The 25,529-nt window shown below is 45.9% G+C and overlaps 1 protein-coding gene across 3 annotated transcripts in view; it reads left to right on the forward strand.

Moving 5' to 3' along the window:
- Positions 1-25,529, forward strand: part of C1QTNF7 (C1q and TNF related 7) — a 129,428-nt gene that overhangs the window by 48,898 nt on the left and 55,001 nt on the right. The gene's annotated exons all lie outside the window — the stretch shown is intronic.

Here is a 25,529-nt window from a genome sequence, read left to right on the forward strand (position 1 = left end):
TCTGAGCCTAAATAATTCGAGTGAAAGGTGTTCCCTTTGTGTTGTAGGCTTTCGAGTACAGGAGAAAGGAAACATTAGCGTTCTTCTTCTCCTGTGGAGATTGCCTTGTGGCCGTATAAACTGTGAGCTCAATTTATGTTTGCAGTCAAATGCTCTACCACTGAGCCGATACCCCCCTCAGTTTATCTTGGGCTAAGGGTACTGATTTATTTACTTTTATTTGTGTATTTACTTTTATTACTAAAATTAATATTAAATGCATTATTGTTTATTTTATTAAATAAATGTGCCTGTCCCTGCACGCGGCTGTAGGGGAGATAATACATTCATTGCAATATACGAATGTAAATATCTAGATGGTGTTGGTAAAACTATGGGTTTGTATAAATGGTATTTGCATGAATGGATCACGTAGTTTCATAAATAACACATGGCCCTAGAGCATGTGTCTTTTACGAGTATTTTCAATCAGACTGTGGTTAAGATCTGGGAAGTCATTGCCAGCATGTAGTTCTTTTAAAAGAAATAGCTCTGTTCTGATGGACTTCTGTGCCATGAGTCCCCCCGGCTTTCTCCGGGACCTCGTGTCCTTTTCCAGGGTCCCTCATCAAGAACCCCATGGCTGCGGGAACACATGTGGTGCAGGGAGTCGTGAGATGGAAGGCTGCACGCTTGGAATGTGAAAGGAAATTCTTCAAATATGGGGAACCATGTACTGAGCCTTTGCCCTGCGTTTGGCACGCTGCTTGCCATGTGTCTCGTGGTCTGTGGAGCAGGTGGCTCTGGTGAAAAGCGGTGTGTTTGGAACCAGAGCACTTGGCAACTTGTCCCCAGTTAGCCTCTGTGTGACCCAGTGTCAGTTATCTAACTCCTCTGTGCCTCGATGTCCTGCCCATAAAATAAAGGTAATGACAGTGGGAAACCCAAGTTTTACACCTGGATCAAAGGAAGATCCCCTGGAGAAGGGAATGGCAACCCACCCCCATATTCTTGCTTGGAAAATTCCATTGACAGAAAAACCTGGCAGGCAATGGTCCATGGGGTTGCAAAGAGTCGGGCATGACTGAGCGACTAACCCTAACTGATTAATTAATTAGCAGCGTTCATGTGAAGCTTGAGAATTAACGGAAGTCATGTTTTCATCTGTCATACATAAGCCACTGTTCTGTTGTTGTTCAGTCGCTCAGTTGTGTCCAGATCTTTGTGACCCCATGGATTGTAGCCCGCCAGGCTCCTCTGTCCATGGGATTCTACAGGCAAGGATACTGGGGTAGATAGATCCCTCTTCCAGGGGATCTTCCCAACCCAGGGATCGAACCCAGGTCTCCTGCATTGCAGGCAGATTCTTTACCAGCTGAGCCACCAGGGAAGCCCAGTGAAGGATGGTGATGGTTATCCTCTAGAAGGCCCTCTCTGTTAACTAATAGGCCCTTTAGTTAGTATTAACTAAAGCAGGTCCTATTAACTAAAGCAGGTCCCGGGTCCCTGTGTTAATAGTTCTTCGGAGGGTTTGGATGTGCATCAAATCTCAGTTGCTGTCCTCAACATGTTTTGTAAACTGGACAAAAATGGATCACCACATCTCATACAAACTTCACCTGAAGAAGGTGAAAAGTTCTGTTAAGGACACGAGAGCTCTTTTCCCCATTCAAATTTATGGATTACCCTGTGGTCAGAAGCAATGTTATTTCAGAGTTATTTACTGTCTTGTTTCTGTCCCAGTGTTTTCCTCATCTCTTGGCACACGTCACCTTCTAAGCCGTGACCATCTGAACTGCTTGTCATCAGCCCCTCTGATTGCATCAGTCTCCGATGATTAGCAGAAGATACATTTCTTTCCCTTTGGAGGCTTTTTGTCAGTACAAGTCAGTACCACTTGGTGGAATTCACCACCATATTCGAGTAGCATGAGCTGTGTCCATAATATGAGAAAATGATTCAATCAGCTTTACACAGAGAACCAGCAACATAGAATGTTTACTGTGCTGAATAAAGTATCATCAGATCGATTCCTCTGGAGACTAAGGCAGCGCAGAAAGACACAAGCCAACAACAGAGGGGTGTCATAACCCAGTCTGCGCGCTTCAGAGGCCTCAGAAAGAGGCCACACAGGGCATGGGAGAACAGGAACCACTGAACATTGAAAATGATTTCTGGTGATGGCAAACTTCAGGGTGTGGAGCGACATATCCCTGGCTTTGTATTCTGGCTTCACCACTTTCTAATGCCAAGACTCGCTGGTGTGTCTCCTCTCAAGAGTGTACAACAGACATAAACATCTCAGCATAGAACCCAGCATAGTAGGTGCTCAATGACCAGGGGTTCCTTTCCTCTCCATTGTGGTCCATTCAAGCCACAAATATTTATTGAGCATTTCAGTTCAGTTCAGTTCAGCTCAGTCACTCAGTCATGTCCGACTCTTTGTGACCCCATGAACCGCAGCACGCCAGGCCTCCCTGTCCATCACCAACTCCCGGAGTCCACTGTCCATTGAGTCGGTGATGCCATCCAACCATCTCATCCTCTGTCGTCCCCTTCTCCTCCTGCCCTCAATCTTTCCCAGCATCAGGGTCTTTTCAAATGAGTCAGCTCTTCTCATCAGGTGGCCAAAGTATTGGAGTTTCAGCTTCAGCATCAGTCCTTCCAATGAACACCCAGGACTGATGTCCTTTAGGATGGACTGGTTGGATCTCCTATTGAGCACTTACTATGTGCCAAGTATTATTGTAGATAGAACAGTAAACAAGAGCCTAAGCCTATGCCTCCATATCTTTAGACGAGGAGACAACAGAATGACAAATCATAATGTAATTTGGGAAACTGAAAAGTGCTATGAAAAAAATAAAATCTGATCATGAGACAGAGTGACTAGCAAGGGCAGAAATGGGGGTATTTCTTCACCTAAGGTGGTCAGGCATTGCCTCACTGCGGAAGTGGTAGTTAGCATAGTCTGGAATCATAAGGAAAACACCAAAGCCGTGGTTAGGCCACTAACTCACCATGTGACACTACACAAGTCACTGAAACTTGTTAGGTCTGGGCTTCACGACCTATGAACTGCAGAGCTGGAGGAAACCTACGGGGCTTCTGTTAGTCCTGAAAGTGTCTTTTGTCATTTCCTTTCCTTGTCTTGGGATCCTATGCCATGAGTAATGGTATGAAAAAAGAAAAAGTCCTTGAACTAAACTATACTCCAGTTATTTCATTCTTTCATTCCATCTCCAGGGGATTTTTTCAAAAAGTTTTTCCTAACATAGATAAATGAGTAGGTCCTCAATGAATGAAGATTAATTAATGATTCTTTTCATAAAGCTCAAATCATCACAATTCCTAGGGATTACATTGCTGGAAAAGACGAGAACCACCGTATGGCAGATTTTTGGGGATGAATTGTGTAGCTTCCCAATGACTTCATGTGTGGCTTCGAGTCTGAAATCGCACATATGTCAGTGCAGCCAAGATGCGAAGCTGCCAGAAGTTGGCTGATCCAACGCTCTACTAGCCAAGAGTCATGTGCATGGCTTTAAAAAACAATGCCTGGTCTGAAACATTTCCTTTCTTAAAATGGTGCAGCAGATCTCCTGTGGGGCTGAGATGGCATCCATCCAAAGTCAAGGTCACAGTGCAGATAACCTGTACCCGAGGAGTCTTTGTCTCTAAATTCGCCAAATATTTGTGGCCAGAGTATTCTTGGCTGTAATGATCCAGATGACTGTCTAATTACTCCACTTTACTGTGAGCACCACGGAGTAAAGCCCAATCATGGGTCAACAGCTTAGAACGAGAGTTTTGTGTTCATGGCTAAAATGTACAAGTCAATATTTTCAATTCTCAAATGCTGATATTTGGCACTTAATTTATAAAATTGTGACCTCTCCAAATTGCAAACACATTTTTAAAAGTTGTTTTGAAGACACGGTCCAATGTTAGAAAATCCAGTTAGAATCAAAAGGCTGAAATATTTATTAGAGCAAAGAGGATGAGACTGGGACATTGGAGTTAATTAACCGGCAGAGAGAGAGAAAGTCACTCAGTCGTGTCCGACTCGTTGGGACCCCATGGACTATACAGTCCATGGAATTCTCCAGGCCAGAATACTGGAGTGGGTAGCCTTTCCCTTCTCCAAGGGATCTTCCCAACCCAGGAATCGAACCCAGGTCTCCCGCATTGCAGGCAGATTCCTTACCAGCTGAGCCACAGGAAAGCCCTTGTGGCAGAGAGAGTTGTGGTCAACTCCGTGATGTTCCTTGAAGCTCTAAAACGATCATAAGCAGTGAACTCGTGTCCAATAGGGAGAGCAGTGGGGTAGGGAACTATACTGTGCACTTACATTTTTTCAAATTAATTTTTATTGGAGTATAGTTATTTTACAATGCTGTGTTAATTTCTGCTGTACAGCAACATGAATCAGCTATACATGTACATTTATCCCCTCTTTTTTGGATTTCCTTATTTAGGTCTCCATGGGGCACTGAGTAGAGTTCCCTGAGCTATGCAGTAGATTCTCATTAGCTATCTATTTTATGTTGTTGTTTAGTCACTAAGTCTTATCCGACTCTTTTGTGACCCCATGAACTATAGCCTGCCAGGCTCCTCTGTCCATGGGATTTCCCAGGCAAGAATACTGGAGTGGGGTGCCATTGCCTTCTCTAGGGGGTCTTCCTGACACAGGGATCGAACTGGCATCTCCTACCCTGACAGATGGGCTCTTTACCACTGAGCCACCAGGGAAGCCCTGTCTATTTTATACACATTAAAAATGTCAATAGTGTATATGGGGCTTCCCAGGTGGTGCTAGTGATACAGAATCCACCTGCCAACGCCAGAGATGCAAGAGACGAGGGTTTGATCCCTGGGTTGGGAAAATCCTCTGGGGTAGGAAATGGCATTCCACTCAGTATTCTTGCCTGGAAAATTTCATGGGCAGAGGAGCTGGCAGACTACAGTCCACGGGGTTGCAAAAAGTCAGACAACTGAGTGACTGAGCGTGCGTGCATGCGCACGCACACACACACACGCACGCACACACAATTGTGTGTACATGTCAATCCCAATCTCCCACTTCATCCCACCCTCCCTTCACCTCCTTGCGCACTATGTTTAATGCAAATGATATTTCAACCTTTTACATGCATGACCCCTTGCCACGATCCTACTGTCGTGTGGCTATGTCTCTGCTTATGTTACAGATGAGACTGAGATGCGGTGTAGTTGAGTAACAGTAGTTAAGTTCATCAGCCAGTAAATGGTGGAACTACAGCTTGGATCCAGGGCTGCCTTAGTCCGCAGCCAATCAGCATGCCACTTGACTACTCTGATTCAGAAAGATAAAGGACCTTTTAATTCCCACATGCACTACACATCCTATTTAAGTTAAAAAAAGAGAATTCACTGCAAGTTTTTAAATGTTGAAATGGCCTCCTGAGGGACGAGGCAGAGGATTTGTCTTCTTTGGAGGTCTATTAAAACCAGATCAGTTATCATATACATCTGGTATGACTCCAGTGTGGTCCTTTCCCAAGGTGGAAAGATAGCAAAATGATTTCCCAAGTGTCCTTCTCGTTTTCCCATCTGAAGACTAACTATCACTGCAAGGCAGACACGGGGGTGACAGGTTCAGCCCCCACTTCCGACTCGCCCTCTCCTGCTCCATGCCAATTGCTTTGGCTGAAGGGATGGCTAGACTTTCTGGAAGAACTGTAGCCACTCAGTCACTGCTAGTCCTTTCCCCACAATTAGGGACAGATCTCAGCTCTCTCCTACTTTGTGCCCAACTAAATGAACACCATTCCAATGAGTCTATTACCTAATTTGAGCCTGTACGTCCAATGCTTCAGAACTATAAATCAGGACCAAAGTTGCATAAAAATGGAACATTGTTGGAAAGCAAGACTGTCTTTTAAAATTCTAGCTATTATGTATATCAGCTAGGATTGCATTTGTGAGTATTAGAAAGCCCAGTTTCTTTCACATGGAAGAGGTTTGTTTTTCTCACATAAGAAGAAGCTGAGAAGTAGGGGATCAAAAGATGGTGTAACATTCACTCATCACCAAGAAACCAGGATCCTTTTATATTCCTGTTTCAACAGTGTTAGCATGTGGCTTTCATCCTTATGAGAGCAAAATGGCTGCTGCAGCTCCAGGCATTGAGTGCATATCCCAGACAAGAAAGCAAAAACCTTCTTGTCAAACTTTGGCTTTTATTTGGGAAGGAAAACCCCCTTCTGGGACTTTTCATATGCCTCTTATTGGCCAAACTGCCACCCCTAGCTACAAGGGATCTGGAAGTTTGTACTGTTTCCAGTCTTCCATGTAGAAAAAAGGCAGGGGAGAAGTGGATTAGGATGGGTTGCAAGTGAGCCAACCTACAGTATTTGTCAAAATATGCTATAACTATGTTTGTAATTTGATACTACATTACATAAAAAAAGTTTAGCTGCATCTATTTTAGTACTTGACTGGAAGCATGAAAATAATTTTTGAAAAAAAGTGATAAGAAGTAGGTGGGAACAGCATTCTATCTGAAGTACTACAAAGTAATGGAAAGACGTGGATTGGATGTCAGACCAAAGTGTGAATCCCAGCTCAATAAATAATTAGTGTGGAATGTCTCTGGACCTCAATTTCTTTTATTCAAAATAAGAGTAATAACAGCTACCCATAGGATTGCTTTAGAATTAAATTAAATAATATATAAAGAGTCTGACAGGTAATAGACATTCAAGAAATAGTCATTCTCTTTTCTTTTGCTTTGCACCTTTTATTCTGCAAGTGCAAAAACCTTTATAAAACCCAATTCAGCCAAGAACTGACAGTTGAAGGCTCAACCCTTTGATTGCAAGAAATTAGAACAAAGCCGCTGAATGGTGTGTATGTAGGCTTTCTCAATCAACACACGCCAAGATTCTTTCATTTTGGGCTTCATCACATTATCTTAGCAAACCAGACAAAAATGTCTAAGCAATTTTGTTTTTCAAGCTGCTTCGTTTGCTTCAAAGTGCCATCTGCTTGTGACATGTTACAAAACCGAGTCAATAGAGCCATTTGGTGACCTTTTAAAAAGTGACTTCAGTGTTTGTTACCAAGGGATATGGTTCCTAGAATTTGTGCAATTTGTTCTGTGTTGTCGAGATGTGAACTGAAACCTTCACAGAGACGTTCAGCTGTTTCAATACATTATCTTCATCTTACCCCAGGAAGCCAGGTTTTAAATTGACTTTCTTTCCATTTTAATTATCTGCCCATGTCACTCCGACCTTTCCAGTCAAAGATGGATGATTAGAGCTTATCACCTCATAGTCACCGCTGTGAAATTAAAAAGAGGAAACAAAACAAACTGAAAAGAGCCCACAGATTTGCAGAGCCGGAATCTAGCCATCAGCCAAGATCTGATTTCTGCACTATTTTAAGGTGGGGAAAAATGAGAGAATGCAGTCCAAAGCCACGGGTTCTTGCTCACATATGAATTCTGTGACTTTTATCAATCTATTTAAACTTATTTTTTGGATTCTTAGCTGGAAAAAAAAGTGAACATGCCTGCCCCTCCCATCTCACCTGGCTGATAGGAAGATCAACTAGCAACGCGCTGGTTGTTGTTGAGTCGCTCAGTCGTGTCCTACTCTGCGACCTCATGGACTGTGGACCACCAGGCTCCTCTGTCCAGGGAGTTTCCCAGGTGACAGCACTGGAGTGGGTTGCCATTTCCTTCTCCAGGCGATCTTCCTGACTCAGGGATCAAACCCACGTCTCCTGCATTACAGGCAGATGCCTTACCATCTGACTCACCAGGGAGAGAACCACTCCACACGTTGAGTCACCTGGCCCCATAGTAGCTGTGCTTATACTCAAAGACTCCAGTCTCTACTGGAAATGTCCTCCTGAAAAGCCTTCCTGGAAGCACTCCTTTCAAACCCTCCTGACACTTATTACTCTGTCCATAAAGCCTCAAAACCAAAACAGAAACCATGGAGGCCCTCCACTGTCCTTATATGTTCCTTGCCCTGTTTAGACACTTCTGCAGACACCTCCCCCAAGCCTCTCACCCTTAATTAGGTCAGTCTCTAATTTCTAGCTGGTCTTGGCTAGAACACTCTAGAAACGAAGGAGATCTGGGAAATTTTGGGCCTTCATTTTGTTGTAGTTAGGAAATAGTCATACCACCTACTCCCAAGCACAGGATGGCTGGACATACATAGATGCTTTTAGGGAGTAACCTCTAAAGGGTAGATTTGCCTCCTTCACCCCTTCTGGTATTGTTCAGTTGCTAAGTCATCTCCTCTTGGGGTCTACAATATGCCATTAACCAGCAAATTTTATTTTCCTTAGAAGAACAGAGAGGCATGGTGGTTAGAGGTGGGTCAAGGGAGCCAGGTCAAGGTTATTTCAAGGACAGAAAGAGACTTGTGCCTTAGTACAGGCTGAGAGCAACCAACCAGTGGTGGAGGTTGAAGATATAAGAGAATGAGAGAAGGTCATCCAGGTGAAGTGAGAGGTGGGTTCAAACAACCACCCCTGAAAGGCTTTGCTGTTGTTGTTCAGTCACTAAGTTGTGTCTGACTCTTTGCGACCCTATGGACTACAGTATGCTAGGCTTCCCTGTCCTTCACTATGTCCAAGAGTTTGCTCAGATTTATGTCCACTGAGACAGTGATGCCATCCAACCATCTCATCCTCTGCCACCCTCTCCTCCCCCTGCCTTCAATCTTTCCCAGCATCAGGGTCTTTTCCAGTGAGTCGGCTCTTGCATCAGGTGGCCAAGGTAGTGGAGCTTCAGCTTCAGCATCAGTCCTTCCAATAGACATTCAGGGTTGATTTCCTTTAGGATTAACTGGGAAAGGCCTGGGCTTGAACAATCATGAGTCCTGACTCACCTGTGTCCACTGAGACAGGCAGGAAGCGAGAGAGGATAGATGGGAATGTGAGTAAATTCAGGATGGTCCTGTGTGTGTGTGTGTGTGTGTGTGCGCGCGCGCGCGCGTAGTCACGTCAGTCATGTCTGACTCTTTGTGACCCCGTGGACTGTAGACCACCAAGCTTCTCTGTGCATGGGATTTTCCCAGCAAGAATACTGGAGTGGCTTGCCATGCCCTTCTCCAGGGGATCTTCCTGACTCACGGATCAAATCTTGGTCTCCTGCATTGCAGGTAGATTCTTTACCACTGAGCTACCAGGGAAGCCCAAGTTAAGGATAGGAGGGAAATTGAAGGAATCATGATGATGCTCTTTGTTCTTCTCTAGAAGGTTGGAACTGAGAACATTGCTTAAGATCAGGACAGTGAGCTGGTTAAGTGTGTATTGCAAGCATCCAGACAAGTTATTGTAAGAGAGTAAGTAAGCACTAGAAAAAAATTATATTCCCTTCTTTCCACTTGGCAGGTTTGAAATTGATAGCAAATGTTTGTCTCCAAAAGGCCTCGTATAAAAATAGCCACCACGACACCACCCATATAGTGTGCATTTTAAGTGAAACACATGAACCTTCCCGAAACTTTTATTTTAAACTCTGAGCTATAAAGACCTCTCTAAACTCAGCTCAGTTTTGGAAATAACTTGGCCCAAGTGCAGCCTGTGTCAGAGAGGCCCTGTGACCACACGTATTCTCTCCGTGACCCACGAGTCTGGAGAATGTTCTGGAACTTCTCCAGCAAAGAGGTGCGTGCAGGAGGAGACGTGCTCTCTCGGAGCTTTGGGTTTTAGTGCTGTGGAAATTGCTGCCGACATGACAAACGAGAGGGAGATAATTTAAAACACGGGCTGTTCGCCTGTTAGGCCTTTGAAGATCTTAATAAGCATCAGCTTTCCCGAGCCGGATCAGGTCCTTTGCTCCCAAACGTTTCAGATTTAGACTGTCTCCCTTGGAATATTTAAAATCGTAAGGGTCAGTTAGGGGAAGTTTTGTGCTCAGACTTGAGGGGCAGCTGGTGGAAGAAATGGAGCAGGCGGTGGCTTCTGCTGGGAGCTCTGGCTTCTCGTTTCCTGGCCCGCCCTCCCCTCACCCACATTATGATGGGAAGAGCACAGCCAAGAGTGAACCAGGTCTAGATTCAGCCAGGGTTTCAGAAATCCCAGGAGAATTCTCTCTTGAGACCAAGGGAAGGAGTTTCGGGTTTCTTGAGCAGTGGTTTGCTCAACCTCTCTCTGTCTTTGTCTCTCTCTGTCCATCCATCTCAGTCTCCTTCGGTCTCTCCCTCCCTCTCTCTTCTTCCTTCTCTATTGCCCTCTCTTTCATCTCTTTTTAGCATTTTTGTTTAATTTGTTTTTGGCTGTGCTGGGTCTTTGTGCCGTGATGGCTTCCTCCGGTCGCGGTGAGCGGGGGCTGCGCTCTAGTTGCAGTGCGCAGGCGTCCCATTGTGGCGGCTTCTCTTGTTGCGGAAACACGGGCTCGCCGGGCCCTCGGGCATCAGTAGCTGAGGCTCACAGGCTCAGTAGTTGCGTTCCCCCAGGCTCTAGAGCACAGGCTCAGTAGTTGGGAGGCATGGGCTTAGTCGCCCTGTGGCACGTGGAATCTTCCCGGATCAGAGTTTGAACCCATGTCCCCTGTATTGGCAAGTGGACCCTCTACCCTCCCATCACTGAGCCACCAGAGAAGCCCCGCTTTCATCTCATGTAACTAATTACTGGTCTCTTTGGCTTGCCTGTTAGCTTCTGTGGTAGCTCAGATGGTAAAGAATCTACCCACAATGCAGGAGACCCGGGTTCAATCCCTGGGTCAGGAAGATCCCCTGGAAAAAGCAATGGCCACCCACTCCAGCATTCTTGCCTGGGAAATCCCATGGACAGAGGAGCCTGGTGGGCTACAGTCCATGGGGTTGCAAAGAGTCAGACCCAACTGAGCAGCTGACACTTGGCTTGCCTGTTAGGACTTTTGGTTACCACAAACCCTCTAGAGTCATAGGGAAACAGGATTCAGAGTCCATAAAAGGCTGGCACTATTCTAGGCACTTGGGACAGAGCTGTGATGAAAACAAACTCCCTCCTGGCAGAGCCCATCTGAAGGATAGACAAAGAAAACACAGGTGTGTGTGTGTGTGTGTGTGTGTGCCACAAGTGATGGGGACCATGAAGAAGAAAGTGAAGCAAGAGAGGGCAGGTGTGCTGTTTAGACAGATGGGTCAGAGAAGCTGGGGCCATGGAAAGCCACCATCTGAGCTGAGACTTGAAGGCAGAGGAGTGAGCCACACCAGCACCTGGGCTGGGCTGTAACGAGCAGGAGAGGAGGCAGGACTGATGATGCTTAGCTTGTTGCAGGAACAGGAGGATGCCAGGTGACTGGAAAGCAGCACATGATGCGGACACGTGAGGTCAGAAGGGATTGGAGGTCCAGAGCATCTCAGACCTAGGGCTTTGAGCTTCATCCTGAGGGATGACAGAGAGTGCTAACAGGTTCGGACTTTAGTTCCAAGACCACTAGGACCATTGTTCTGAAAATGGACTGTCGGGTGGCCAGGCTAGAGAGATGACATCATCCCCGCTCTGGCGCTCGGTAGACTTGCCAGGACGCTTGTGGTTTCAGTGCCAGTCGCAGGCTCCCTTAACAAACAATTCACAATAAAGTAGACATACATTGAAAGTCTGACAATCTTCACCTTACAGATTACATCTTACATTAAGCCGTTCTGCCTAAGGACAGACAGACCCCATCATAAGGCCAGTCATAAAATGTAATGAAGTTGACTAAGGACATTCTATTTGTGGCATTTTATTTCACCAGCCAAAAAGCTTAAATACCAGACTGTTATGTTCAAACCCAGACCTAAAAGCCAAAGGAAAAAGCTTTCTGTTTGTTTTTGTTTTCCCTGGACCTGCCTTTGCTGGCAATGGGAGTAATATCCACAGAGAGCACGAACCATGCCTGAGTCCCAGCCCAACCCACCAGGGTTCTGGGGTCCTTCTTCCGTGTTTGTGACCCAAGCACCAGCTCTAACAAAATGTTCCTTTGCTTGGCCTGTCTCTTTCGCTTGAGACTCCTCCAGGGCCCATGTGGAGGGAGGCTGACTACAGAAACTTTATAATTAAAGAGTTAGATGTGTGTGAGCACTCATGGGTCCCCATTAAATAGTGTTTATCAACATTGCTAGATTTTTTTTAATTAACTTTCATTGGAAAGACTGATGCTGAAGCTGAAGCTCCAATCCTTTGGCCACTTGATGCAAAGAACTGATTCACTGGAATATAGTGATGCTGGGAAAGATTGAAGCCAAAAGAAGAGGGTGGCAGAGGATAAGATGGTTGAATGGCATCACTGACTCAATGGACAAGAATTTGAGCAAACTATGGAAGGTAATGAAGGACAGGGAAGCCTGGTGTGCTGCAGTCCGTGGGGTCATAAAGAGCCAGACAGAATTTAGCGACTGAACAGCAATGGTTGCTTTACGGTGTGGTGTTAACTTCTTCTGTACAGCAAAGCGAATCAGCTCTATGTAGACATATAGCCCCTCTTTCTTAGATTCCTTTCCATGTAGGTCACCACAGAGCATTAAGTAGAGTTCCCTGTGTTGTGCAGTAAGTTCTTGTTAATTATCTATTTTATGCATAGCATCAATAGTGCTAGCTTTAATTATTTCATCAACCTGTACACATCCCTAATACTCACCAGATATTGTTCTAAATGCTTTGTACTTGGCAACCAAAAGCATGAATGAGAATACCTACCTTCAAGCATCTTATATCTTATAAGGAGAAAAGGTGATACAAAAATAAATAAGTAAACACGCAGTGTCAATGAAAACAATGCACAATCTAAGCGTTGCAAGTTATCTTTTATTCAGAGAACTTGCTAAGGACTATAGCCCAAGAGACAAACTCTCAGATAATTCTGAGGAACTGTTCAAAGAAGGAAAGAGGGAGCCAGGATATATAGGAGTTTTTGCTGTAATCAAACATCAAAAGATTACTGCTAATCACAAACAAACAACTCATGTTAATGATTTTACTGCTTTTCTATGTACAGGAAGATGCAAGTGTCTGTCCTTACTGAAACCAGTTCTGAGCTACGCATCTTAACCGTCTAGGGCCAGCGGCCTGTTTTTCTCCATGCTGAATCCCCTCAGGGTGTGCCGTCTGGGGCAGCTGCAGTGGCTGAGGGCTTATTGACCACAACATCCTGTTTACAGGAATGGCAGGCAAACTTCTTTGTTTACTGAAGTGGCAGGCCACATTTTTTGTCCACAATAGCATGTTAGATGATGACATATGTGATGGAGAAAATAAAGTTTAAAAGGGTGTGGAATGGTTGGATTTGCAATTTTTAGAATAATGGTCCAGAGAGGCTTCATTGACCAACTGCAGCTTGAGAGCAAATCTTTAAAAAGTGGTAGAAAATGATGATACAAGTGCAGATATAGGTGTAGACGTCAATTAAGTGTTGGTGTAGGTATTGGTGTAGATAGAGTTACAAGTAAGTACAGATGATAAACATAGAGAATAAATGTAAAAAAATTAATAAACAGAAACCTCAATTAAATAAAATTAGGAGACTAGAAGGGGAAGCTCTCATGCCCTGTGAGCAAAGACTCCTCTTCCCCCCTGCCAAGGGTTCAGCCAGTTAAAAGCCACCGACTCTTTATCAGAGCCCTCCCAACTTCCTCTTCCTCTGACCTGCAGACTGTCATACAGAGGGAAATCAGAAAGAGAAAAGCGAATACCGTATATTAACACATATATGTGAAATCTAGAAAAATGGTACAGATGAGCCTATTCACACAGCAGGAATAGAGACACAGACGTAGAGAACAAACATCTGGACATCAGGGAGGGAGAGGGAAGTGGGATGAGTTGGGGGTTGGGATTGACATACATGCACTATTGTGTATAGAATGGACAACTAATGAGAACCTGCTCAATGTCCTGGGCGGACCTAAATGGGAACGAAATTTTAAAAAGAGGGGATCTATGTATACAAATAGCTGACTCACTTTGCCATATAGTAGAAACTAACATAACATTATAAAGCAACCATACTCCAATAAAATTTTTTACAAAAGAAGAAAAAAGGTCTTCCCCTGCTGTACAGGGGCTTGCACACAGCTCAGTGTGGTTTTGCAGAGCACAAATTGCAATTCTCTGTTGATCCCGAATAAACCTTAGCTACTAAACAACAACAATAACATAACAGAAGATACCTTTATGGTTCTCATCACTTAGGAAATTCCAAGAGTTTTAGAAGCTCTAGTGGAAGACCAAATATACATATATATACATATATATATATATGATATACATATATTACAATATCACAATGACATAGAAGTAGAGATGCAATAGAGATAGAGACAGAGACACACATCTGCGGGAAATCTTTCCACGCAGGAAGAAGAATGTAAGCGATCTTTCTGTGACAAAAATATGCTTCAGGAGCTGCACAGAGACAGTATGGCTGGAGCCGCAATGAGTGAAGGAGAGAGAAGTACACGATGAGGCAACTTGGTGGAGAAGGGCAGACCTGTTGTTCATTCTAAGCCTTTCACTTTTGCCCACAGAAGGGTCATATGGACCTCCCATGAAGGATCAGTCTGGGGATCATAACAGTATTTCTCTGTTGAGTGGCTTCCCCAAGAGCAGGAGCAAGAAGTGAAGTGAAGTCGCTCAGTCATGTCCAACTTTTTGCGACCCCATGGGCTGTAGCTTACCAAGCTCCTTGGTCCATGGGATTTTCCAGGCAAGAGTACTGGAGTGGGTTGCCATTCCCTTTTCCAGAGGATCTTCCCAACCCAGGGATCGAACCTGGGTCTCCCACATTGTATGCAGATGCTTTACCATCTGAGCTACCAGGGAAGAGCAAGAGCAAGAGCAAGAAGTCTAGATCAATCACTAATTTAGACAGGAGATTCTGTTGATAAGGGCAAAGGTGGCAGCTATAGAGATGCTGAGCAATGGTGAGATGCTTGAGATAATGTTTAAGATACTTGAGATAACATTTAAGGAGAGTCAGAAGGATTCATGGGTAAGAAGAGCACGAAGGGGTCTCCAAGTTATTTGGCCTGGACGTCTGAGTTTGTTATCAACTAGGGATCCAACAATTGGGGAAGCAGACATAAGGAGCTCCTTGTCACACACGTTAGGGTCATGGAATCTATTAGATACACACGTGGAGATGTCTAGGGGTAATTGGATGTGAGTCCAGAGTTCAGGAGGAAGCTCTGAATTGGAAATAGACATCTCAAGTCATGTGACTGGATGGGCTCACCAAGCAAGAGAATGTCGATAGAGAAGAGAAGGGATCTGAGGACTGAGCCTGGGTTTCCACATTTATGGGTTAGGAGGAGTCGCAGACCCAGGAAGGGAGGCAATGAAAAACGAAGGACAAGAGGAAAACCAAGAGACAGTGACTCCTCAGCATGAGTGAAGGAAAGAAAGGAAGAGCAGTAAGTCAAGTACCAAAAGGACTGAGAAGGGATCACTGATTTAGACATGTGGGATTGTTGATGACCTTGACAAAGGTGATTTCAGAGGAGTGGTGGGCTGAAACCAGACGGGGTAGGTTTAGGAGAGAATGTGAGGGCTGAATGGTAGACAGGTGTAGAGATCATTTATTCAAGGAGTTTACAATAAAGAAGACAGTGAAATGGGGCAGTGACTGGAGGGGAAATGTCTGAAGAAGGTAATATATAAGTAAATGTACCTAGTATATAGAGTAATATATATTACTGCATATATAAAATTTACTTTATATATTTCTATACATTATTGTATGATTATATATGTATATATAACCACCCATATAATTTCCATTTCTATACAATGTATGTTGTGTGTTTATTACACTCCCACAGAAACCGTGAAGCCAGGGTAGGTGATGGGTTTTCTAAGTAGATACATAAGTCACTGAGAATTATAACAGTGATGTTGGAGAGAGTGACGGGGCCAGGAGCCAACATATCCAAAAATGAGGCATGCAGTATAGATTAGGAGATGACTGGTGGATGGCATGGACTAACGACATGAGACTCAGTGCTGGAGGGATACTAGAAGGCAGGAGAATGAATGATCTGGAAAGAGCAGCAAGGAGCAAAGAGGTGACTCACTTCACCTCCAGGCCCAGTGGAATGAGGAGTGAGGTAGGAAGCAGCTACCATTTGAGTGGGCTTCAGGGAGAGCGATGACCTCAGTGGAGATCTGGGCTTTGGTCAGAGCAAGGAAGTGAAAGGACATCCACAAAGGAGGAGGAGAATACAGAGGACTTTGCTGGTATGGGTGGTTCCAAGGGAAACCAGGGAAGGACATCTGGTCTACCCCTGGAAGGAGTGGGAGCTAGGCTGCAGAAGGGGCCATCAGAATGAGAGTCCATGGGATGAGTGATGACCTGGGACCATGAAAGACATAAACTTGCATAAAGGATGTGATGAGGCTTCCCTGAGGGTCTCAAAGCAGAGTGGTGGTGAGTGAGGCTGATGAGGAAAGGACAAGCAAGAACCTTGACAGATCCACAGAGGCTTGGAGCTGAGAGAGTGGGAAGCCTTACCTGAAGCACCCAGGAAGTTCTGAGATGCCTTCCAGGCTCCCAACATAGACTTTCATGAACCCTCTAGAGAGGCCCAGGTGCATTGGTAACCCTGGCTGAGATGTGAAAAGGCTGGGGAGGCAGGAAATCAGGCTGATGGGGTCAGCAGAGGCAGGTTATGGAGAACTGTACATCATGTTGAAAACTTCAGCCTTTATCCCACAGACTTGGTCTTTGTGATGGGACAAGGGCCCTTAGGAACGTGATGGTTTTATTTCCCCTCCGACCTAACTATTTGGGGAGTGAGGGGTTTACCAGTTGTATATGTCAGTGTTAAACCAGAGAAGCAGAACCAGTTGGAGGTAATATATATTAAGAGATGCATTGTGAAACACTGGATTATGCGGTTGGGAAGATTGTCTGGAGAGTCTGAAATCTGTCAGGGAGACCTCCAGGAAAGGCAGACTAGAATCGTCAGGGATGAGCTGATGCTAAGGTTTGAAAGTGGAACTTCTTTCTCAGGGAAGCCCCAGCTGTCTGCGTCAGACCTTTAAACTGATTGAATCATGCCCACCCAGAGTATCTAGAAACCCTCCCTTACTTCAAGTCAACCAGTTACAGTTCTAATCACATCTACAAAATACCCTCTGTGCAAAAGCTAGATGAATGTTTGGTGAAAACCTGGGAACTGAAGTGTAACCAAATTGATACATCAAACTGAGCATGACATCCGTGTGTTCCTTAAAATCTATAGATTCATTTTGGGAGTTCCTTCTGTAAACAAGAATTCATGGAGCATTCATTATATGAAGAGGAGCGAAATGGTCCACCTTGTACTTCAGAAAAATCAGGTCTTTGGGCTTAAGTGGTAAAAATTCTTAGGAAGGAATTTGAGCACACAGTACTAAAAATAAAATATGACTTTCTCCAGTGTAAATCCATGTGAATTATGGTTGATCTCAGAGGGAAATAAAGCAAGTTGGAAAGAACCCCAAAGAAAAGTTATTCCAAATTTCTCTGGATATTTCAAGAAAGGTCAAATTTGCCCAGTATGCAAAGATTCTTAAGCAATAGTTCAAAATTCCCATCTTCTACTAAACTTATGATTAATGAATTGACAGATATTTATGGGCACCTAATCAGTATCAGGCATTCTAATGAAAACAGGGGGAAAATAATTAAATCATAAAATTAAATAATGTCCTGAGAAGCAATTTCTCTGGAAAGGCTATTAGCTAGCACTCTCTCAACTTAAAGTGAGAGAAGACCCAATTCAAAGTCTTCAAAGCAAAAAAATGGGGAGGAGGAATTCACTGATGCAGAAGTCTGGAGTAGATATCCAACTTCAGGTTCAGTTGGATCCAGGTACTCTAAGGAACACAGTCTGAACTCCTGTCCTTTCTGCATCTCTTAGTTCTGCTTTTCTCTGAGGTGGTTTTGTGGCTGATCAGGTCTCTCGGGTCACCAACAGTACCAGGCTCACATCTTAGAGCAGTCATCCCAGTGTTGAGTTTCCCTGGACTCGTGTAAGTCACTAGCCCTTCCCCACCCCCAAGAATGAATCACTGTGACCAGAGCAATGTAATAACCTGGAAAGGCTGGAACATGGGTGGAGAGAGAAAAAGGTCCCCAGTGGAAAATCAAGAGGCCCTTCCAGAAGCAGGAACGGATAGCGGGTAGACAGTAAAAAGCAGGGCTCTCTGTAGGAACATTACAACTCACAGTCCAGAAACCAGTGCTGGTCAGAAGAGAGCTGAGAATCCCACTGGGTGTCCTGCCCTAACTTTGAGGCTCCATTTCCTCATCTCCAAATAAGGGCTCATAACAACCCTCATTGTGTCTCATGGCTACAAGAGTTATTAAAAATCAAGTGCAATATATACAAATATGCCTTATAAATCATAAACCATTTGAAAATAAGATATGGAGAGAGCTTTATCCATGTGACGGGGCTTAAGTTTGTATTGCAAAGGGGAAGCAGGAAGAAAAAAAGCTAGCAGGAAAAAGTATCACTATCTGGGCAAAATTACCCACAGGTTGAGAGACCTGTTCTCTTCTATTAACATAATCAATGCAGTGATCCTTTATATTCAGAATTTTCATCTGAGAAAACAAGTTGAAATAGTGAGAACTGGGCTTCCCAGGTAGCTCAGTGGTGAAGCATCTGCCTGCCAATGCAGGAGACATGGGTTCAATCCCTAAGTCAGAAAGATCCCCAGGAGGAGGAAATGGCCATCCACTCCTGTATTCTTGCCTGGAAAATTCCATGGTCAGAGGAGCCTGGCAGCCTACAGTCCATGGAGTTGTAAAAGGTTGGAGACGACTGAGCACACGCACTAATGAGAGCTGTAGATTTGTTCCTTACTAGCTGTATGAGTTTGGGCAAGTTTTTTTAATCTCTCACTCTCTCAGTCTTCTCATCTGCAAAATGAGATAATAGTAGTACCTGGCTCATAGGATAACTATAAAGACTGAATGTGCCAACACAGGTAAGGCACTGGGCATATACTCGTGTTCAATCATGTCCAACTCTTTGAGACCCCATGGACTGTAGCCCGACAGGCTCCTCTGTCCATGGGATTTTTCCAGGCAAAAATACTGGAGTGGGTTGCCATTTCCTTCTCCAGGGGGCATATACTAAGTGTTTTATAAATATCAACAATTGTTAATGGCCCTCAAAATCATCTGGATTAGTAGGTACTTTAATTCTCATTTTTTTTCTGGATTAAAAAGCTGATGCATAAAGAAATTAAGTAGATAAGGTAAGATTTGAACCCTGATCTTCAACTCTCAAGTCACCAGGGCCCCACAAACACAGGCAGGGAGGGAAGGAGGGAGGCAAGAGATCACGGAGGGAAGGAGGAATGGGAGAAAATATTAATGATGTCTAGATTATTTCCTGGACTTTCTTTAAGCAGGAGTCAACCAGGTCTTCTAGAATATTTGTTTAGCCTTGGATTGAATGATAGTGTTTGAACGGCTTTGTTAGAGAAGGTTTTCAGTTCAGTTCAGTTCAGTCGCTCAGTAGTGTCTGACTCTGCAACCCTATAGACTGCAGCATGCCAGGCCTCCCTGTCCATCACCAACTCCTGGAGTCTACCCAAACTCATGTCCATTGAGTCAGTTATGCCATCCAACCATCTTATCCTCTGCCTCATCTACATAGCATTTAAATGCACTTATCAAAATCCCTAGACTCTCCACTCCAGAGATGGAGAAACCTGGCTCCATTTTCTCCCAGGAGACTGAAATTGCACATTCATCCCGTCACGGTCCATGCCGTGTGTATCTGTGTATCTAGAGGCACTTACCTTACCTCGTCTCATTCACTCCTTACCACAGTGGCCCAGCATGGACACAACCTTCATGTCAGCCTCACAGGGCTGAAAAAGACGGGGAGACGGGCCCTGTAGGTGAACTGAACCTTCTCTCCCAAGCCCAGTGCCCCTTCAGCTCCATTACAGGCATCTGACCCAGAAAGCCACCCAGCCCAGGGGTGTGAGCCCTGCCTTGCACACTCCACGAGTCCTGCGGGACCTCCCTGAGAGGCAGGCTCCTTCCTGGAGTGTGAACTGAGATCATGAGGCTCCCAGGGAGGGGAGATTAGAGGGTATAATGGGAGAGGTGCCTGAGCCAGGAATTCCTTATGAAGTTGCTCTGTCTCCTTGTCAACATATGTCCTTTTTCCATCTCCTAGCAAGAAACTGCAATAATTCTCATTCTTAAAAAAAAAAAAAACAAAGCATTAAGGGCATTTTCAAGAGGGATTTCAAAGTGTAGAGTGAGAGAAACCAGGAAGAGAGGTGAATGCCAAAGTCTGGGAGGCTGCTAACCTCCAGCAAGTCAGTATCATATGTGAAAGTTGCTCAGTCGTGTCCAACTCTTCGTGACTCCATGGACTATCCAGTCTGTGCAATTCTTCAGGCCAGAATACTGGAGTGGGTAGCCTTTCCCTTCTCCAGGGGATCTTCCCAAACCAGGGGTTGAATCCAGGTCTCCCGCATTGCAGGCGGATTCTTCACCAGCTGAGCCACAAGGTATCATAACAATGGCAATAAAAGCTCAGAAATAGACTGTGAGTTTGCCTGGAGACACAGTCTCCTTAACTGGACACTCGTCCCTTGGGCCCACTCTGCAGGACTCTCCTACACTGTCTGAGAGAGGACGGGAGGGAGCAGACCCTCTGGGAAAGCTAACATATGTTTTAGAGCAGCGGGTTCCCAACCAGACCTTCCCCAGAATTACCTGGGAGCTTGTTAAAATGCAGACTCCCAAGCCCTACCCCTAAAGATCCTGCTTCTGAACCAGTGGGGTGGAGTCTGGGCATCTGTGGTTTTAAGAGGGCCCCATGAAAATTCTGATGAGTTCGAGAACCGTCACTCCTGGTCACTCCCTTGCTGTGTGACCGAGGGCAATGCAGGTCACCTCTCTAAGCTTGGGGCATAGAGAGAGCCCATAAGAGATCACTGAATTCCCTAAAAGAATGAATTTGAGTCAGTTTTAGGGAGGGGGCTGAACCCAGAGCGTGTTATGTAGAGTGAAGTAAGTCAGAAAGAGAAAAACCAATACTGTATATTAACACACATATATGGAATCCAGAAGAAATGGTGCTGATGAACCCATTTGCAGGGCAGGATTGGAGACACGGACACAGAAAACAGACTTGCGGAGCCAGTGGAGGAAGGAGAGGCTGGGGCGAATTGGGAGAGGAGAGGGAAACATACACATTGCCATGTGTAAAGCAGATACCTTGCAGAACCTTCCTGTATAACACAGGGAGCTCAACCTGGGTCTCTATGATGACCCAGAGGGGTGGGAAGAGGGCGTGCAGGGGGAGGGAGGTTCAAGATGGGGGAGGACGTATGTATTCCAATGGCTGATTCGTGTTGTATGGCAGAAATCAACACATTGTAAAGCAACGAACTTCCAATTTTTAAAAAAAAAAATTATTTAAAAGAAATTGCTGAATTGACAAAACTCAGCAGCCTGATGTGTATCCTTAGGGGAATGTCCGGATGACTCAGACTCCTCTCAGACCGCACAGCCTCAGACTCGAGGGCAGGGACGGACACTCACTGAACACCATGGAGTGAAACAGCAAGTTGTAGGAAACAAACATCCAGCTTTCTGAAGAAAATTATCATAGTATGTGCACGTGTTTTTTGGGGAAAAAAAAAAGTGTGGAGTGTTGTGCCTATGGGTCTGTTAATGGGAATCTTGGAGAACTAGGATTCAGAGAAGGGGGTTTGTGAAAAAGGGATTCACAGTTTTCTTTCTATACCTCTATATTGTTTTAAAGGAGAAGGCAATGCACCCCACTGCAGTACTCTTGCCTGGAAAACCCCATGGACGGAGGAGCCTGGTGGGCTGCAGTCCACAGGGTCGCTAGGAGTTGGACACGACTGAGCGACTTCAATTTCACTTTTCACTTTCATGCATTGGAGAAGGAAATGGCAACCCACTCCAGTGTTCTTGCCTGGAGAATCCCAGGGACGGGGGAGCCTGGTGGGCTGCCATCTACGGGGTCGCACAGAGTCGGACACAACTGAAGTGACTTAGCAGCAACAGCAGCAGCAGCAGATTGTTTTAATTTTCACAACAAAAATGCTGACTGGGGCTTCTCAGGTGGCTCAATGGGTAAAGAATCCACCTGCAATGCAGGAGTCATAGGAGTCTCAGGTTCAATTCCTGGGCTAGGAAGATCCCCTGGAGGAGAGCATGGCAACCCACCCCAGTATTCTTGCCTGGAGAATCCCATGGACAGAGGAGCCTGGTGGGCTACAGTCCATGGGATCACAAAGAGTTGGACAGAACTGAAGCGACTGAGCACACACGCACACCCATATAGGTGTTTGATCCAAACTGAATAGGAATTCACATTTCAGCAATCACAGATGAGATGGTGAAGAACCTCACTGGTCATGAGACCTGGTTCTAGCACTGTCTTTCCTAGAACCGCCTAAAGGGCCTTGGGAAAGAAATCTGCACCCAAGGGGATTCTAATCATTAATAACAATCTGAACACTCCATCAGTTTCCCCAAGTAAAAGTGCCTCAAATGGACCCACGGGATTTTAAGTTATGGACCTGTTTTACGATGACACAGAGAGGTCATGACCCCAGGGCCATCTGGGGAAGCCCCTGGCTGGTCAGGAGGCTAAAGGAGAGAGAAAAAACCCTAGACCACGACCTTTATTGCATTTTCCACAGGGCAGGATAAAGAGGATTGGCTGGTTTTAAAACTTCCAGCCAGCTTAGGGGCCAAGGGACTGCCCCCAGCTGCCCGGCACCTGTCCCTGGGTGATTTAGGGCAGGGAGAACGTTGGCTTGGTGTGTTAGCTGGATAAAGGAGCTGCTGGAGGTTCTGGGCTCTGGATTGGACTTCAAATGGAGAGGCACCTTCCCAGGCCAGCCCCTTTGCTATCTCCACAAACTGGGGAGCCTTGGGAGGAGCAGGCTCTCCCAGGGCAGTGAAGCCCTCAATACCAGAGTATCGAGAATATAGGAAATAAGACAATACGGCACATACAGTTGGCTCTTTGATGAAAGAGTATCAGAGAGAGAGAGTCAGAATTGAGGAAAACAGAACAATGACCCAGTTAAGAGGCCGGTGTCCTGGGTCATAGCTCAGACCTTCTCTGAAGGAGGCACGATGGGGTGGGCATTGAGATAGAGAAAGAAGGGGGAGGCAGAGGCAAGGCCAAGGGACCACGGGCAGCGCCAACCACCCAAATGGCACTGGAGAGACAGCAGAAAGTTGTGGGGCCTACTATGTGCTGAGCCAGTACAGAGCACGCTGAGTATACTATCTATCTCTATCTAACCCCTTGAAACAGGCATTGCTAACACCATCGCGCAGATGAGAAAACCGAGGCTCACGAAGGATAAAGATCTTGCCCAAACTCATGCAGCCAGTAAGCAGTGGAGGGAGGACTTAAACCTCAGGCCGTGACTCTAAAGCCCAGTTCCTCTTAAGTCTGGCTTGAACTTGGGCGGGTGCTGCTCTGAGGAGATGGATATTGGTGAGTCAGGGAAAGGATGAGGGCTTGCAACAACAGAGGCTTCTGATCAGGGCGCACCCACATGATGGTTCCGAGCAGAGCTGCCAAGCAAGAAAGTCAGTGCTCCTGAGACGCTCACAAGGACCTCAGGGCAAATGTTATTCCAGTCCTGGTGAAAGTGATAGTCGCTCAGTCCTGTTAGACTCTTTGCAACCCCATGGACTGTAGCCTGCCAGGCTCCTCTGTGCATGGGATTCTCCAAGCAAGAATACTGGAGAGGGTTCTCATTACCTTCTCCAGGAGATCTTTCTAACCCAGGGCTCCAACCCAGGTCTTTTGCATTGTAGGCAGATCTTTTACCATCTGAGCCACCAGGGCAGCCCCCAGTTCTGGGGGGCAGCAGGCAAGGAGGGGGGCTGCAGGCATCATAGTTTGATTATCCCTAAGGCAAATCCTGATGGGGAAGACGATGGCACCCCACTCCAGTACTCTTGCCTGGAAAATCCCACGGATGGATTAGCCTGGTGCACTGCAGTCCATGGGGTCGCTAAGAGTTGGACACGACTGAGCAACTTCACTTTCAATTTTCACTTTCATGCATTGGAGAAGGAAATGGCAACCCACTCCAGTGTTCTTGCCTGGAGAATCCCAGGGACGGCAGAGTCTGGTAGGCTGCCGTCTATGGGGTCGCATAGAGTCGGACACGACTGAAGCGACTTAGCAGCAGTAACAGCAAGGCAAACCCAGGAGTTCCCAGGTGACTCACTGATAAGGAATCCACCAGCAAATTCAATTTTGAGACGAGATTCAATCCCTGGGTCAGGAAGATCCCCTGGAGGAGGGAATGGCACCCCACTCCAGTATTCTTGCCTGGAGAATCCCATGGACAGAGGGGCCTGGCGGGCTACAGTCCACGGGGTCGCGAATGAGTTGGACATGACTGAGCAACTAAACAACAACAAAAGCAAAGCCTAAGACAAAGGTTTGTCAGCATGAAGCAGGAGGTGAGGGAGAAAAGGGACAATAGAGCCAGAAAATGGTATATCGTTGAGTACGTTAACCCTGTGAGTAGCTGGGGCTCCATCCCTCCGGGGACCCTAAGGAGTCACACAGAGCATGCCTCAGAGTGGCCTCATCAAACATGGCAGGCTGGGCTATTTATTAATATCCACCATCCCGTATCCTACATGGCCTGAGTTTCTCCTCTGGGCTTCGCATCTCCAGTACCTCCTGGCAGCCCCCAGTCTGGCTGAAAAGGCCTGAAAGTATGCCCCTCGGGCAAGGAAGCAGAGCCCCGTGGGCAGCTCTGGGGCAGTTGTCCGTGTAGGTGGGGACTTCCCACTACAGTGGTGAATGGGTGTGAGGTTTGGTCGAGGGCAAGCCCAGCTTCTGATCTTCAGAGAGCCCTTGCAGACTCTGTGCTTCCACGCTGACCTGTCTGCAACTACCTGGCACACCAGCTCAGCACGGAGGCCCCCACCTGATCGGGAATTCGCTCATCACACTTCAGGACTGATCTCAGGCTTCCCTTTCTCCAGAAAGCCTTTGGCGACCATGCCCGCTCAGGTGACCATCTGCTCCCAGTTCCTCCAGGCATCACTAGAGGCTCCACAGATAGTGGGCATACATGCTGTGAGCCACACTGGGCTTGAGGACACCAAGGCATGGCCCTTACCTTCAACGGGCTCACAGTCATGAGAGGGAAACGATCTCAGCCCTCCAGTCCACAAACACGCCCAAGAGTCGTGACAGCTTCATAGGCCGAGAAACATGCTTCCTGAGAAATGAAAACAAGTAGCATTCTTTGAAATCAGCTTCCCCCTAGATCCTAGACAGTCACAGAGCGCCTAACAGCCTGCCTAAAAAAGCCCCACCCATATGGTGACTCAGACAGTTACAAATTGCCCCAGTGACTAACACACCTCTATCATTGGTCTCGTAAATGTCCAAGCTCCTTTATTTGATGTCTTGATCAGATTCCAGCCTGCTATTCCAGGTTTCTCCTTCAAAGCTGACCTTCGAAAACTCTGCTTTCAGCATTTCTGTTCCGTGACCATCTTTGCCCAAGCTCAGGTCTCCACTGAATGGGTA

The sequence above is a fragment of the Bos indicus genome, chromosome 6 (genome assembly GCF_029378745.1).
Source record: "Bos indicus isolate NIAB-ARS_2022 breed Sahiwal x Tharparkar chromosome 6, NIAB-ARS_B.indTharparkar_mat_pri_1.0, whole genome shotgun sequence".
Taxonomy (NCBI): Eukaryota; Metazoa; Chordata; class Mammalia; order Artiodactyla; family Bovidae; genus Bos; species Bos indicus.